We start from the raw sequence: 15,943 nt of genomic DNA, 5'->3' as shown, positions 1-15,943 counted from the left end.
AGCCCCACAGACTGGAAAGTAACTGTATCACAGAGACTCACCTACAGGAGTGAGAATTCTGAGCCCCATGTCAAATACCCATGCCTGGGAATCTGAAACTGGGAGAAAGAGCCCCCAAAGCATCTGACATTGAAGGCCGGTGGGGCTTGTGTGCAGGAGCTCCATGGGACTGGGGAAAATGGAGACCCTATTCTCAGAAGGTGCACAAAGACTTTCACGTGCACTGGGTCCCAGGGCAAAGCAAAGACTCCATATGAATCTGGGTCAAAACTGACTGCAGTTCTTGGAGGACATCCTAGGAAAACAGGGGTGAATGTGGCTTGTTGTGGGGGAAGAACATTGGAAGCAAAGTTCTTGGGAATATTCAGCAGCTGCCTTTCTCTGGAGGTGGCCATTTTGGGAAAATCTGGCCCCACCCATCGGTGCTGAGGAGCTCCAGGGCAAACAACAATCCATGTGGGATCACAGCCCCGCCCCTCAGTAAACAGGCTGCCTAAAGAACCCCCAGGCACACAGCTGTCTCTAATCTCACCCAGAGACAAAGCCCCACCCACCAGAGGGATAGAAATCAGTTCCACCTATCAGTGGGCAGGCATCATTCCCTCCTATCAGGAAGCCTACAGTAAGCCCCCATACCAACTTCAGTCACAAGGGGGCCAGACACCAGAAGTAAGAGGCTACAACTCTATTATTTGTAAAAAGGTCACCACACCAAAAAACCTATAGAAATGAAAAGACAGAGAACTATAACTCAGATGATGGAGGAAGAAAAAACCCCAGAAAATCAGCTAAGTGATCAGGAGATTCTCGGTCTCCAGGAAAAAGACTTTAGACTGTTGATGCTGAAGATGATGCAATACATTGGAAATAAACTGGAGGCAAAGATGGATAACTTACAGGAAACACTGAGGAAAGAGATACAAGATATAAAACTTAAACAAGAAGAGATGCAAAATACAATAACTGAAATAAAAAATTCACTAGAAGCAGCCAACAGGAGACTATAGGAGGCAGAATGAATAAGCAAGGTGGAGGACAGATTAGTGGAAATCACGTATGTGGAACAGAGAAGAGAAAAAAGATTGAAAACAAATGAAGAGAATCTCAGAGAAATCTGGGACAATGTTAAACACACCAACATCCGTATTAGGGGTGACAGAAGGAGAAGAGAGAGAAAGGGGACAGAAAAAATATTCAAAGAGAAAATAGCCGAAAAATTACCTAACACGGGAAAGGAACCACTCTCTCAAATCCAGGAAGTGTGAAGAGTACTATATAAAATAAACCCAAGGAGAAACAACCCAAGACACATATTGATCAAACTGACCAAAATTAAAGACAAAGAGAAAATATTGAAAGCAGCTAGGGAAAATAAACAAATGACATTCAAGGGAACCCTGATAAGGTTATTGGCAGATTTTTCAAAAGACAAGGGACTGGTATGATATACTGCACATGATGAAAGGAAAAAACCTCCAACCAAGATGATTTTACCCAGCAAGGCTCTCATTCAGATTTGAAGGAGAAATCGAAAGCTCCACAGATAAGCAAAAGCTAAGAGAATTCAGCAACACTAAACCAGCTTTACAACAAATACTAAAGGAACTTCTCTAGACAGAAAAGAAAAGGCCACGACCAGAAACAAAAATACCACAAATGACAAGGCTCACCAGCAAAGGTATACATACAGTAAAGATGTGAAATCATCCACACACAATTATGCCACCAAAATCAGAAATTGTGAGAAGAGGAGGGTACAAATGCAGGACACTGGAGATGCACTTGCAATTAAGAGACTAACAAATTAAAACAATCTTGTATATATATATAGACTCATACCAAAACTTCAGAAAAACTGAAAACCAAAAATCTACAATTGATACACAAACAAATAAGAAAAATCAACTCAAATACAACACTAAACATAGTCATCATACCTACCTCAACATAATAAAGACCATATATGACAAACCCACAGCGAACATCATTCTCAATGGTGAAAAGCTGAAAGAATTCCCACTGAGATCAGGAACAAGACAAGGATGTCTGCTCTTACCACTACTATTCAACATAGATTTGGAAGTCCTAGCCATGGCAATCAGAGAAGTAAAAGAAATAAAAGGAATCCAAACTGAAAAGGAAGAAGTAAAACTATTCCTATTTGCAGTTGACATGATACTATACCTAGAGAATCCTAGAGACTCTACCAGAAAATTGTTAGAGCTCATCCACGAATTTGGCAAAGTCGCAGGATACAAAATTAATACACAGAAATCGATGGCATTTCTATACACTAACAATGAAAGATCAGAAAGAGAAATTAGGGAAACAATCCCATTTACCAACACATCCAAAAGAATAAAATACCTAGGAGTAAACCTACCTAAAGAGACAAAAGACCTGTACTCTGAAAACTATAAGACACTGATGAAAGAAATCAAAGATGACCCAAATAGATGGAAAGACATACCATGCTCTTGGATTGGAAAAGTCAGTATTACCAAAATGACTATACTACCCAAGGCAATCTACAGATTCAATGCAATCCCTATCAAATTACCAAGGACATTTTTCACAGAACTCTAACAAAATATTTTAAAGTTTGTTTGGAAGCACAAAAGACCCAGAATAGCCAAAGGAATCCTGAAAAAGAAAAATGGAGCTGGAGGCATCAGGCTCCCTGACTTCAGACGATACTACAAAGCAACAGTCATCAAAACTGTATGGTACTGGCATAAAAGACAGAAATATAGATCAGTGGAACAGGATAGAAAGCCCAGAATTCAACCCATGCACCTACAGTCAACTCATCCACGATAAAGGAGGCAAGAATATACAATGGAGAAAGGACAGCTTGTTCAATAAGTGGTGCTGGGAAAACTGGACAGCCACATGGAAAAGAATGAAATTAGAACACTCCCTAATACCATACACAAAAATAAACTCCAAATGGATTCAAGACCTAGATATAAGACCAGACACTATAACACTCTTAGAGGAAAACATAGGCCAAACCCTCTCTGACATAAAGGACAGCAACATCTTCTCAGATCCATCTCTTAGAGTCATGACAGTAAAGACAAAAATAAACAAATCGGACCTAATCAAACTTCAAAGTTTCTGTACAGCAAAGGAAACCCTAAACAAAACGAAAAGACAACCCACAGAATGGAAGAAAATCTTTGCAAATGAATCGAATGACAAGGGATTAATCTCCAAAATTTATAAACACCTCCTATAGCTCAATACCAAAAAAACAAACAACCCCATTCAAAAATGGGCAGAAGATCTAAACAGACAGTTCTCCAAAGAAGACATACAGATGGCCGAGAAACACACGAAAAGATGTTCAACATCACTCATCATTAGAGAACTGCAAATCAAAACCAGTATGAGGTACCACCTTACACCAGCCAGAATGGCCATCATCAAAAAGTCTACAAACAATAAGTGCTGGAGAGGGTGTGGAGATAAAGGAACATTAGTACACTGGTGGTGAGATTGTAAATTGGTGCAACCACTGTGGAAAACATTATGGAGAGTCCTCAGAAAACTAAAAATAGAACTACCATTTGATCCAGCAATCCCACTCCTGGGCATCCACAAGAAAACCAAGACTCACAAAGACACGTGTACTTCAATGTTCACTGCAGCACTATTTGCAATAGTCAAGACATGGAAACAACCTAAATGTCCATCGACAGAGGCGTGGATCAAGAAGATGTGGTACATATACACAGTGGAATACTACTCAGCCATTAAAAGGAATGAAATACTGGCATTTTTAGCAACATGGATGGACCTAGAAATTATCAAAAAGTGAAGTCAGTCAGACAATGAGACACCAACACCAAATGCTTTCACTAACATGTGGAATCTGAAAAAAGGACACAATGAACTTCTTTGCAGAACAGATACTGACTCATAGACTTTGAAAAACTTATCGTTTACAAAGGAGACAGGTTGGGGGGGGGATGCGCTGGGGGTTTGGGACAGAAATGCTATAAAATTGGTTTTGATGATCATTTTATAACCGTAAATGTAATAAATTCATTGAGTAATTTAAAAAACCCCGCAAATCCTTGGAAAGACTTAGTAAATTGAATCCAACACATATAAAAATAACAGAAAAATTTTTTTTGTGTGTTCAGAAACTGAAACACTGATTCTAAAATTTACATAGAAATGCAAATGATCCCAAAGAGCCAACGCAAATTTTTAAAAAGGGCAAAGTTCAAGGACTTACACTACCTGATTTTAAGACTTACTATAGGAGTTCCCGTTGTGGCACTGTGAAAACAAATCCCACTAGGAACTATGAGGTTGCGAGTTCGATCCCTGGCCTGGCTCAGTGGGTTAAGGATGTGGCGCTGCTGTGAGCTGTGGTGTAGGTCGCAGATGTGGTTCGGATCTGGCGTAGCTCTGGCTCTGGTGTAGGCCAGTAGCTATAGCTCTGATCAGACCCCTGGCCTGGGAACCTCCCTATGCCATGGGTGTGGCCTTAAGAAAAAAAGGACAAAAAGACAAAAGACCAAAAAAAAAAAAAAAAAAAAAAAAAAAAAGACTTACTACAAAGTTAAAAGTAATTAATGTTATGATACTTGAGAAAAGATAGTCGTATGATAAAAAGAAGTACAATAGGTCAAGAGTATAAAGTCCGGAATATAGCCCTACGTATGTATCATTGATTTTTAACAAATGGTGCTAGAATAGCTGAAAAGAGAAAACATCGGCCATTATTTTTCTCCATAAACAAAAATTAACTCAAAATTAATCATATACTTAACTGTAAAACCTGATACATACTATAAAAATTTTAAAAGAAAACATGGGAGAAAATTCTGTTACTTTGGGTGGGCGAGAATTTCTCAGAACACATGAAGCAAAAACCACACGAGAAAAAACATGCTAAATTGGATTTCATTACAACAAAAAACTTTTGCTCATCCACAGACACCATTAAGAAAATAAAAATGCAGGCCATGGAATAGAAGGAAATATTTGCAATGCATACATCTGACAAAGGACTCAATTGCAGAATATACACAGAATTCATCTTACAACTGAATATAAGATGCACATCTTGGTTTTAAAAATGAGCAAAAGATATGCACATATAAATATAAAATGGTTCAAATATTTTGGAAGAGTACGCAGTTTTTAAAAAAGTTAAACATATCCTCACGATACAAACCAGATAACTCTCCTAGGCATTAACAGAAGAGAAATAAAAATTTATATACACAAAAAGATTTGTATACAAATTGTTTATAGCATCATTATTCATGATCATCCAAAGCTGAAAACAATCCAAATGTCCATCAATGTTTACTGTTTGGAAAAACAAAATGTGATATATCAACATAATGAAAAGTTACTCAGAAATTAAAAAGAATGAACTCCTGATAGATGTAATAACATGGATGAATATCAAGTCATTATGCTAAATGGCAGAAGCCAGAGGCAAGAGTGCATATGGTATGATTTCATATATATAATTCTAGAAAATGTAGACAAATCTTGAGTGATGAAAAGTATATCAGTAGAGGCTTGGGTGAAGAGAAGGAAGACTCTTTTGAAGGTGAGAAAGATGTTTTATATTTTAATTATAGTGGTGGTTAATTACAGTGGTGGTTTCACATGTGTGTTTAATTGTCAAAAGTCATCAATTCTAAACTTTAAATGGATTTAGATTATTTAAATTATATTTCAATAGGTTTATTTAAAAAAGAAAACTTTCAAGGCAAAAAAAGGAAGGTACTGACAAAGACTGCAACTGGTAATTCAATTAATTTATAAAAGGATAAGTGGATGGATCTGTACCATAGTCCTTTAAGTAATAATTCATTTCTACTATTGATACCATGAAGCTTCATGTTAGAATAAACTAGCGAATTAAACTAATAAATCACCATCTCGGTCAATATTACAATAGAAAGCCCATCATTAATTTAAAAACTCCAGAGTTAAAAACCAGAAAATATATTGGTGATTAAATCCAATTAACTTTCCATATATTGAGAATAAACTTTAAGTGCCCCACAATGAATTATTTGTAGAGAAATATTTCTAAACAGTACTTGAAAGTCTTCCCTCTTACGTCTTTTTTAAAAAAACGCAAAATCATAAAATAATGCTTAATTCTTAAATTTAAAAAAATTCTTAAATTCTTAAGTTTTAAAAGTTCTTAAATTTTTTAAAAATGTAAAATGTAAAATTTTTGGAAACTGGGTCACAATAATAGTTTTTGATGCCAGAACTCATAGTTTAAAATTTATCTATAGTTTCATAAATATTTAGACCCTAGTTAAAACATGATGTTTTAAAAATAATTTTGAGGAGTTCCTGGGAGTTCCCGTTGTGGCTCAGTGGTTAATGAATCCGACTAGGAACCATGAGGTTGAGGGTTCGATCCCTGCCCTTGCTGAGTGGGTTAAGGATCTGGCGTTGCCGTGAGCTGTGGTGTAGGTTGCAGACGTGGCTCGGATCCTGCGTTGCTGTGGCTCTGGCGTAGGCCGGTGGCTACAGCTCCAATTCGACCCCTGGCCTGGGAACCTCCATATGCCGCGGGAGTGGCCCAAGAAATGGCAAAAAGGCAAAAAAAAAACCCAAAAAACAAAAATTTGGTTTTGGTTCAGCAAAACCAAATCTGACTAGCATCCATGAGGATGCAGGTTTGATTCCTGGCCTTGCTCAGTGGGTTAAGGATCCGGTTTGCCATGAGGTGTGGTGTAGGTCGCAGATGTGGCTCAGATCTGGCATTGCTGTGGCTGTGGTGTAGGCCAGCAGCTATGTTTATTTATTTATTTATTTATTTCTCTTTTGGGACTGCACCTGCAGCACATGGAAATTCCTGGGCTAGGGGTTGAATCAGAGCTGCGTTTTATTTATTATTATTTTTATTTATTTTTATCTTTTTGCCACTTCTTGGGCCACTCCCGTGGCATATGGAGGTTCCCAGGCTAGGGGTCGAATCGGAGCTATAGCTGCCGGCCTACGCCAGAGGCACAGCAACGCAGGATCCGAGCCGCGTCTGCAACCTACACCATAGCTCACGGCAACGCCGGATCCTTAACCCACTCAGCAAGGGCAGGGACTGAACCCGCAACCTCATGGTTCCTAGTCAGATTTGTTAACCACTGCGCCACGACGGGAACTCCAGAGCTGCAATTTAAAAAGTCATTTTAAAATCTACTTGTTGAGAATCATATTTTTATTTATATAATTATATTAAGCATTTATTCTTATTTGTTAAATGGTGAAAAGATGGATCTTTTCCTTGATTTATTAAAAATATTAAATACAGTAATAAAATCCATTTAATGCAACTTTAGTAATATACTGATCTAAATGAAATATGTGTAATAAATAACTTGGCTGTCTTCTGGCTCCTGGGAAGTAACCTCTAAATCCTTAGACTCTCTAGAGTGATAGGAGTATCTTTGTTATTCATGGTGGTACCCTTAGATGACACCCAGCAGTTTGTGCTAATGAGATAACTTAGGCTGGGGGCTGGCCCCCTAGAACCACCAACTGTATATTTAGAGGATTGGGGCTTTGTGCTATGGGACATCAGCTCTACCTCCATAGCAGTCTAACTTCTGCAAAGGGAGACTGGAGATTGAGTCATATGGCCAATGATTCAATCAACCATGCCTGTATAATGAAATCCCAATAAAATCTCTGGACACTAAGCTCAGGTAAGCTTCCTGGTTGGCAGTATCCTTTGAACTTTGTCATACTTCAATGTCAGGAAGATAACCCATCCCCGAGAATTACAGAAGCTTCATATTCGGAACCCTTTCAGACTTATCCCTATGCATCTCTTCCTTTGGTTAATTTTAATTTCTATCTTTTTGCCGTAATAAAATAGTAAATATAATGTTTTCTGAGTTCTCTGAGTCATTCTAGTGGATTATTAAATCTGAGGAAGTTTGTGGGGCCCCAAAACTTATAGCTAGGTGGTCTGAAATGAGAATGGCTTTGGAGACTCCCAAATTTCTGACTGGTATCTTAAGTGAGGGCTGTCTTCTAGAGAACTGTGTTCTTAGGACTTTTAGTTTGAAAAGTCCTTTGCAAATATTTTAACTTAAAATTGTTCATATAAAATACAAAAATCATGTTTTTTTTTTTGAAAATTCCTAGAAGTCCCTGAGGTAATACATCCATTATTATATGAAAAAGGTTTGAAAGTGAAAATTTCTGTAATGGGTGAATGTAACCAATGCCCAGGGAGAAGCAGAATCTTAGCTCTGTAATGCAAATGTACTTACTCCTGGATGGCTTTTTTGGGGGAGATATTCATGTCATTTCATGACTGTGGTGGCCATGTGCTATTTTAGCTTATTACCCTCCTCCTTTTTTTAAAATTATATGATTTTTATTTTTTCCATCATAGTTGATTTACAGTGTTCTGTCAATTTCTACTGTACAGCAAATGATCCAGTCATTCATATATATATATACACACATAGAAAAGTATATATATATATATGTATATATATTCTTTTTCTCACATTATCCATCACAATGCTATACCGCAGGACCTCACTGCTTACCCACTCCAAATGCAATAGTTTGCATCTATTAACCCCAAACTCCAAGTCCATCCCACTTCCTCCCCTTCCCCCTTGGCAACCACAAGTTTTTTCTCCAAGTCCATGAGTTTCTTTTCTGTGGAAAGGTTCATTTGCGCCATATATTAGATTCCAGATATAAGTGATATCATATGGTATTTGTCTCTCTCTTTCTGACTTACTTCACTTAGTGTGAGAGACATGGAAACAACCTAAATGTCCATTAACAGAAGAATGGATTAGGAAGATGTGGTATATATACACAATAGAATATTACTCACCCATAAAAAAGAACAAAATAATCCTATTTGCAGCAACATGGATGGAACTAGAGACTCTCATACTAAGTGAAGTAAGTCAGAAAGAGAAAGACAAATACCATATGATATCACTCCTTCTCTTTTGTAACAGACTCTGATTTCTATTCAAAATTTACCCACCTCCATCTTCCCGGACCCCCATCCCAGACATAACCCTATTTCTGGGACAGATGACCTCAACCAACTTGAGATCTTTTCAAACCTCTTTCAGATCTGGAAACTCTTTGAACCTTTTTGGTTTAAAATCAGCACATTACTTTCCCCTGATCACAGTGATTGACTCATGTGATCCACTTTGGTCCAATAAGCTGTAGAAAGACATCTGCTAGGGGCTTCTGGGGAAGAAATTTTCTTGAAATTTCAAAAAGCCTTCTGACACAAGCACTCTTTTCTGGCTAGATATTAAAGAAAGTAAGCAGCTCTGGAAGCCCTAGGCATCCATATTCCAACCACAGGATGAGACCTAGGATGAAGAAGACAATGAAGAATGCAATCTTTTTTTTTTTAAATTTATTTTCCCACTGTACAGCAAGGGGGTCAGGTTATCCTTACATGTATACATTGCAATTACAGTTTTTCCCCCACCCTTTCTTCTGTTGCAACATGAGTATCTAGACATAGTTCTCAATGCTATTCAGCAGGATCTCCTTGTAAATCTATTCTAGGTTGTGTCTGATAAGCCCAAGCTCCCGATCCCTCCCACTCCCTCCCCCTCCCATCAGGCAGCCACAAGTCTCTTCTCCAAGTCCATGATTTTCTTTTCTGAGGAGATGTTCATTTGTGCTGGATATTAGATTCCAGTTATAAGTGATATCATATGGTATTTGCCTTTGTCTTTCTGGCTCATTTCACTCAGGATGAGATTCTCTAGTTCCATCCATGTTGCTGCAAATGGCATTATGTTATCATCCTTTTTGATGGCTGAGTAGTATTCCATTGTGTAGATATACCCCATCTTCCGAATCCAATCATCTGTTGATGGACATTTGGGTTGTTTCCATGTCCTGGCTATTGTGAATAGTGCTGCAATGAACATGCGGGTGCACGTGTCTCTTTTAAGTAGAGCTTTGTCCGGATAGATGCCCAAGAGTGGGATTGCGGGGTCATGGAAGTTCTATGTATAGATTTCTAAGGTATCTCCAAACTGTTCTCCATAGTGGCTGTACCAGTTTCCATTCCCACCAGCAGTGCAGGAGGGTTCCCTTTTCTCCACAGCCCCTCCAGCACTTGTTATTTGTGGATTTATTGATGATGGCCATTCTGACTGGTGTGAGGTGGTATCTCATGGTAGTTTTAATTTAGAATGCAATCTTTGATATCAACATTGAACTGCTAGATTAAGCCTCACTTGAAGTACACATGACCTCTGAAACTTTGGGTTAGGAGGGTCAATGCATTCCTTTTACTTTTCTAGTCAATTTGGATCAGCACTTTCTGGTACTGGTGTCCCACACTTTTCTGAGACAAATGCTTTAATATGGAAGATGATGATTGTTTTGATAGGGAGTAAAAGTCAAATGTAAAATAATATCATTCCTACAATACAGAAAAGATGATGTATTAGATCTATGTGGTGGTTTAGGCACAGTTGACCACCTCCGTCCCTTGCCTAAATCCTTTGCAAATAAAGAAACACATATTCACTAAAGACTAGACCCATCACTATCCAGGAAAACAAGAAGTGGCAACATCAACATATCAGAAATTTTGAAGAATTTCCTGCAATATGAGAAGTAACAGGATTGACTGATAGGGGTTGAGAAAACTCAGCCCTAAAACACAGAAAAAATGGCCAGAGAGACAAGAGCAGATTCTGAGGAATTTTAAGAGAACAAAGAATATGTAAGGGACTATGTAGCAATAGACTGGTCATTATTACTGAACGGAGGCCTGCTGTATCCACAGATCCTCTGACACTGAGCCACACGTCATGGGTAGGGAAGGGGGGCCGAGACTCTGGGTTAAAACACCGAGATCTGTGTAAATACAAGGGCACGAACTTCTGTCTGGGGAGGGCTCCTCCTCAGGATCTGGGAGCCTGCTGGAGCACAAAGTCAACCTTCTAATTCAGGCAATTTGGAGTTGGGGTGGGGTGGGATATCTGCAACTGCAAAGCTACCCAAGCCTTCTTTTATAGAGGTGAGTGGGAATTCCAGGAATACAGCTATGGGAGGAAAACCAACAGCAAGAAGAAGGATCAAACTGGTCAGTGGACTCTAGAGACAGGAAATTTAGAGAACCAAAGAATTCCATCCTTAAGAGAAACCCATTTTCTATCTTTGGGGTGGGGGAAGAAAAGTATATTGGATTCATAAAAAAAGAATAGGTAGCTATAAGAAAGTAGTAAATCAGAGGAGAGACTTTATGAATATACAAAATAAGGCTGTCAAAAATTTGAAAATTCAACAGATAAATAACAGAAATATTCATCTTGGGAATTTTCTTTTTTCTTCTTTGTATCTTAATATTATCTAAATATTAAAAAAACATATTAGTTGAGTATAAAAGTAGACAAATTTAAAAATGGAATTCTGGAGTATATTCAAAATAGAAACTACAGCCAAATGTTTACGGTGATTATCTCTCAATGATGGTTTTTTTTTGGTTGTGTTTTTTTGTTTGTTTGTTTGTTTGTTTTTTTTTGCTTTTCTACAGCTGTGTAGGTGGCAAACGGAAGTTCCTGGACTGCTAGCCACAGTCACAGTCACAGCAATGCTAGAACCGAGCCCCATCCTATTACCTCATGGTGTGGATCCTTTAACTCACTGAGCAGTGAGTCCAGGAATCAAACCTGCAACCTCATAGATACTAGACAGGTTCCTAATCTGCTGAGCCACAACAGGACCTCCCGATGTTGGTTTTCATATCTATAGTCTTTGAACTTTCTATATTTTAAGTCTATCACTAATTTACTTAGAAAATGCTCTTAGAAAAGAGGAAAGGAAAAGATGTGGTAGCAAGAACATGGATGATATTCACATAGTGCCTCTGTCTCTCTCTCTGAGCCGTACATTTCACTGCATTTATGGGCTGGACTAGAGAGAAACCCTAGATGGAACAAGAACAAGATTCTCTTGCTTTCAGCAAGAGAAGGTGTGTCTGCTCTTTTGTTGTTTCGGTACTTCTTTTCATTCAGAGCAATGCTGACATGCACCTATTCAAATAAATAATATTCATCTCGACCAACTCATTTAGTAGGAACAAAATCTTTACACACTCATGTATGGGGTGACACAACCACGATATACACATACACGATATACACAACCACGATATACACATACAATCTATTCATGTGTTTTCCAGCCAATAAGTATTGGAAAGTGTTAAGCGCTTTGACATTTTTTTAAAAGCCCACATCTGGCAGTTTGAAAAGTATGTGTGTACCAGAGCAGTTTGCAAAAACAGGATAACCTTCCTTTGGTCTAAATTTTATAAAATTGTAATTAATTGGTGCTTTCTTGCATTCTAGTTGTCTAAGAATTAAAGATTACTTATCGATTTAAAATTTTTTCTTTTTCTGTATGTGCTGATGTTTGCAGTATCCCTGCAACTCATAAGCATTTCACTCTGTTTTCCCCATAGTTACTTGATTAGACTAATAATATATATATTTTTTGGCTTTCTTTTTTTAAGGGCCGCACCTGCGGCATAAGGAGGTTCCCAGGCTAGGGGTCTAACTGGAGCTACAGCTGCTGGCCTATGCCAGAGCCACAGCAACGCAGGATCCGAGCCGTGTCTGTGACCTACACCATAGCTCACGGCAATGTCGAATCCCCAACCCACTGAGCGAGGCCAGGGATTGAACCTGCAACCTCATGGTTCCTAGTTGGATTCATTTCCACTGTGCCATGACGGGAACTCTGACTAATAATATTATTATTCCTCATAGCAGCTCTCTCTTCCATGTAGTTGATAAAACAGATCACAGTAATTCTGAGAAGACTCTTGAGATAGGTCATTTTAATTTATTTGGAACTGGTTTTTAATATGAGGATTCGGGGTCACTCAACACACTTACATAGGTTTATTTTCTTTGCAAATCCATTTGATAAATCATCACTTTATGTTTAAATATAGGAGCTTTCATCTACTCTGCCTTCCCTGGTTTTCATGAGATCAGTTCAATGTAGTAGAAAAAACATGGGCTTTCGGGTCAGATTGGCTTGAATTGGACTTCTGGCTCCATTATGTCCGAACTATGTGATTCTGGGAGAGTTACTTCTTTGAGCCTCAATTTATTTATCTGTAAAAGAAGGGTAATATTAAGGAATAAAAAGAACACTGTTTGTCAAAGAAAAACAAAAATACGAGATAGTGCTTGGATTGAAGTTGATTAACTGTTTCTAAATAATTATGCATATTTTACTATTACTATGTTATTTTTCAATATTAGGGGTTTAGTATTCTGTTTCACTGGATTAGAAGTTGAGAGGCTTAGAATCCTGTTTTACCACTACCTGGCTAGAGTGACCATGAGCCTATTTCCTCATCTATAACATGGGGAGGTTAGAGGAGATTATTAAAGCTCTTTCCAGCCCTAAGTGGGAATTATGAGTAAAAATTTTTTACTTTGCATGATCACATATGTGCCAGGCCTATGGCCATATCAGAGGTAAGACTGGGCTAGGCTGACCTGTGAAATTATCAATACTACTTCAAGAGCATCTTTGTGTTTGGGGCCGATTAACCTTCTAACAGTCTTCAAAACTTGGGGGGCACCTCTTAACATCTCAACTATCATGGACTATTCAGGGAATGAGATTTAACCACATATATACATACACATACACACACACACGCACACACACACATTATTGCTTGAAGCCCAAGAGTCTTATTGGTAAAAACACATGAATTCTATCCATTTTGGAGACTGAATTTTCCAAGGTACTTAAGGGGTCTACAGGGAGCCAAAGTGAAGACAGAGAAAAAACTCTTATTTTTTTTTTAAAAATTAGAACAAATAGATAAGCAAAAAAAAAAAAAAAAAAAAAAAAGAAGGAAGTAAGAAAAATTTTCCACTTGGCGCTAACTACTATCAATTTGGCAAAAACTTGAATATCCTTTTTTTTTTTTTTTTGCTTTTTAGGGCTATACTTGTGGCATATGGAGGTTCCCAGGCTCAGGGTCCAATCAGAGCTACAGCTGCTGGCTTACACCAAGGCCACAGCAAAACAGGATCCGAGCCGTGTCTGTGACCTACATCACAGCTCACTGCAACACCAGATCCTTAACCCAATGATAGAGGCCAGGGATCAAACCCGCAACCTCACGTTTCCTAGTTGGATTCATTTCCACTGTGCCACAATGGGAACTGCTTTTTTTTCCCAGTCTTCTTTTTATGCATACTTACTCTTTCAACAAACATTGAGTCTGCTGCATTTACAAAAATGATTCACTCTGTATATGCAGTTTTGTAATTTGCCTTTTTATTTAACAATACATTGTGAACAATTTTGCATCAAGCTTAAGATTGTTCCTGAGTTGGGTCTTGCAAATCTCCTGGCACTTTTTCTTGGGGATGCTCTCTTTAACTAAAACTCAAGTTCCATATACAGATCTTTCCCTTCCATCTCTAAATTTGCTTATTCCAAGAAGCCCATTTGTTAAAAATTATGAACAGAGGGTTTAAAGAAGAGAAATCTTTCCATTTAAGAACCACATAAAAATGCTCTGAATGTATATTTGACGTTATCATCTGCTTCACAGATTTCTGTGGCTGGTATCCATTTTAATTGTTTTACTGTCTGCCACGTGGACTCTACGGAAAGATCAGCTTGCCTTCGCTAGGGAGATATGGCAGAAGAGAGCTGAGAGGTGGTGGAAGGTGGGAGTGGGGGCAGGGAGAAGAGTTGAGAGTAACCACCACTTGTTCCTGATCCAGGGACTAGGGTTCATGCGAATGTCAGCATTACTCTAGCAAGGAATCATACATCAAGAAGACTTACTTTGGAGGAAAATTTGTCTTCTTCTTCAAACCAAACAGAATCTAAACGCAGGCTTTTCTTTTCTTTTCTTACATTAGCTTTTCTTTTTTGAAGGCAATGTTTTCTGCAGAATATTATTAGGTGTCACCCCTAACAAAAAAGGATTTTGGATCAAGCAAACTGTATTTTAGATAAACCCATTTCTTTAAAGCAGTACTTCTCAAAGCATTTAACAAGCTAATACACACTGTGACCCTCCGAGAGGGAAGTAATCAACTTAAACTCACACAGTCTCTCTTTTGATTTTGGGTGTATACATACTAACAACTTTGGGAAATGCCAGTCTTGGAAGTACAGTTCTTTTCTTATATCAAAGAGGAAAAAACAAAAGTAGTTCTATTTACGACTGAGATGTATTATCTTGTAATTTGCCTTTCTAGGGGGTAGGTACTCCAGTCAAAAACTACCTTTTACTTGGGCGTGACAGAGTCATTGTTGGGGATTTTAAGTGAGAAACTCCAAGCCAGATTCTTTACTGAGCAATCTTTGAGTAACATTGGTTCTCTCCTTGTCTTGCATGCAAAATTTGCAAAATAACGGTGCTGGCTGAGAGATGAAAAGTGTTTACAGATCTCAGTTTCTTCCCTCTTATATTCCTCAAACTATTTTCCCTCATGGAGGCTATCATCCTGGAATGAGACCCAGGCAGCCTTCCTTCCTTAAGCTAGCTCAAGGGCTCTCCAGTCGCCCTCTCCCCCAATCTACTCTTCCTGGAGCCAGTAATTTCCTGCCTTAGGCTGAGTGGGGAAGTCCTTAATGAGCCCTAGGACCTGGGGTTGTGCTTAGAGTTGCCTTAACCACAACTATTCTTATCAAAAAAATTTACCAGAAAACTAAGACGCCAGAAGAGATCCTCTGATATAGGAGTGGGGTGTTTAAAAAAGGAGGTGGGGCAGCATTCCTGGTCATCCATAAATTAAAACAAACAAAGGAAAATCACATCCAACTGTAGTCAATTGCTCCTGTAAGAGAAGGAGTGTAATTCAAAGAGGTTTATGTATTTTGGCGGAGGATGGGGTGTGTGTGGGAGTTTAAAAGCATAGAATAACATGACTGG

General features: G+C 38.4%; 2 long non-coding RNA genes across 3 annotated transcripts in view; one reads left to right on the top strand and one right to left on the bottom strand.

The window, feature by feature from the left end:
- LOC102161945 (uncharacterized) overlaps positions 1–15,943 on the bottom strand; it is a 169,277-nt gene that overhangs the window by 68,634 nt on the left and 84,700 nt on the right. The window lies entirely within an intron of this gene.
- The window catches only part of LOC146404877 (uncharacterized), a 58,672-nt gene continuing 50,295 nt past the window's right edge, over positions 7,567–15,943 (top strand). For both annotated transcript variants that reach the window (XR_014842241.1, XR_014842242.1), the window contains exon 1: positions 7,567–7,700. This is a non-coding gene — a long non-coding RNA (uncharacterized LOC146404877). The remainder of the gene's footprint in view (positions 7,701–15,943) is intronic.

This window comes from Sus scrofa, chromosome 3 (assembly GCF_054392235.1).
Source record: "Sus scrofa isolate SSC_HxYL_T2T_F1_AM1 chromosome 3, Sscrofa_HxYL_maternal_Yorkshire_Landrace_v2.0, whole genome shotgun sequence".
NCBI classification, from domain to species: Eukaryota; Metazoa; Chordata; class Mammalia; order Artiodactyla; family Suidae; genus Sus; species Sus scrofa.
The sequence above is the reverse complement of the archived record's forward strand: the minus strand, read 5'-3'. Positions and strand labels throughout refer to the sequence as shown.